Source organism: Triticum dicoccoides, unplaced genomic scaffold (assembly GCF_002162155.2).
Source record: "Triticum dicoccoides isolate Atlit2015 ecotype Zavitan unplaced genomic scaffold, WEW_v2.0 scaffold78308, whole genome shotgun sequence".
NCBI lineage: Eukaryota > Viridiplantae > Streptophyta > Magnoliopsida > Poales > Poaceae > Triticum > Triticum dicoccoides.
In genome coordinates this window covers 1-1,828 of record NW_021299593.1, presented here as the reverse complement: position 1 = coordinate 1,828, position 1,828 = coordinate 1, and the positions used below count along the sequence as shown (strand labels likewise).

The following is a 1,828-nucleotide window of genomic DNA, read 5'->3' as shown; positions in this document are numbered from 1 at the left end:
ATAAATAGTTGTACAATACCAATTGTACAATGTTTTACATTATCTAAATGCTATAAAATGAGACAAGTTTGGTTATGTTTGTTTGTTTGGTTAGATTTCCTTACAAATCATTCCATTATTGCTTTTAGGATCTTCACTAAGTTTGTTATTTCGGGTCTGCTAGAAAAACACATAATGTTTCATTTATTACATAGTGTACTGATACTGCTCATAAGCCGAATAAAATGGGTTAACTGCTAGTGTTAGGTCATAAATAAACAGCATTGCCTTTTTGTATCAACTAAATTGTAAATCTAGCATGAAGTGAATTGGCTGGCTGTGATATTGAGTCATTATTTTCCTTGATGAAATTTATCACACCCTGGGCTGTGAGTATGACCAAGAAAAGGAAAAAAAGGTGAACCTGGCGTCCATTATGCTCCTGAGCTTTATGAGTTCCATTTAGTTTCCTGGTATTTTGCTGCAGAAGTTTTCTTTCTTCTTAAAAGGAAAATTAAAGACACACCCCTTTGGTTGAAACATTCAGCTATCTCTTGATGGTGTTTCGTCAGACCCTGTAATTCCATAAAACAATAATATCAAAACAAGTAAACCGGGCTGGCTAAGATTGTTGGTAGAGCTGGACCTTGCCTCTAGTGTGGAGCTTCTTATGTGAAGGTTGTAGCACTTTGCATAATAACACGAAGCAAGTTCTTTTTCACAATAATAATCTTAATCATGAGTCATCACTATGTAAAATCTCAGAGCTGGTAAAAGAATGAGGTTTGTAGTCTAGACATGTCAATGGTACATCAAGGAAACAGCTGTGACCATACTCCACTATGAGAAGGTCAAAAGCATGGGGAAAAGGAAAATAATGACTCAATATCACAGCCAGTAAATTCACTTCCCAGCCAGTCAATTCACAGCTTTGAGATATTGAGTAATTATTTGTTTTACTGGATTTGCTTCTTCACAGCACATGATATCTAATTACAGACCCGTTCAATGAAAAAATTTATCTAGTTAACTGGATTTGTTTCCTCCCAGCTCATGACATCTAATTACAGACCCGTTCAATGAGAAAAGATATCTAATTGCCTTTTCAATTTGTTTCCCGTGTCAATGCAACTGAATGTGATATCCACATACTGAGGTTTTCCTCGTAAAGAAACAAACGCAGTGAGTACACGCACAGCAGAAGACGAAGCAACAAATTAGCATCAGCAATCCTACAAACGAAAACAAAACAAGAAGAGGAAGAACACGAAATCGATCCAGTGGAAGAGCACGCAAATCCTTACCACACGCAGAAACCGATCTTGACAGGATGGATCACATTCCTCTGGTTCGATCCCCTGCAGCGCCATCGTTCTTGCGCCGCCAATCCTGGCAAGGTCACGAGGGCGTGAGGGGTGAGAAGGGCCTAGGGGATTAGATTGATGCGAGAGGAGGCGCATGAGCTAGATGGGATCTTGAGGTAGGAGGAGAAACACCAAGGGCTCCTTACCTTGACTTGGATGTCGAGATCGCCGAGGGCACGTCCTGGCCGCCGCCACTACCATACGCGCCATCGTCGCCGCCACTACCATAGGCACAGCGAGTAAACGCTCCTGCTCCAGGCTGCCACACACGCGCACACGACGACAAAGTTATACCACCAGCAAAAGCGCCAAATCGAAATGAAATTCAAAAACATCAAGACAAAATCAAATCTCAGAAGGGGTCACAAAGCTGAAGAAAAATAAAAAACCTGCCGTCATCCTCCAAACCATCAGCAGTCTCACCATAAATTGCAATATTTCTCCCCTATGTATTTAACAAGAGATTGATGTAGTCAGTCAGGTAT

The 1,828-nt window shown here is 40.8% G+C and overlaps 1 long non-coding RNA gene across 1 annotated transcript; it reads right to left on the bottom strand.

Annotated features, from left to right (window-relative positions):
- Positions 1-6: 6 nt before the first annotated feature.
- On the bottom strand, positions 7-1,801 carry LOC119347872. Its single transcript, XR_005168578.1, has 4 exons — positions 1,733-1,801; positions 1,490-1,602; positions 1,284-1,368; positions 7-554 (listed from the first exon to the last, which is right to left on the bottom strand). It is a non-coding gene; the product is annotated as an uncharacterized LOC119347872 (long non-coding RNA).
- Between the last annotated feature and the right edge of the window lie 27 nt (positions 1,802-1,828).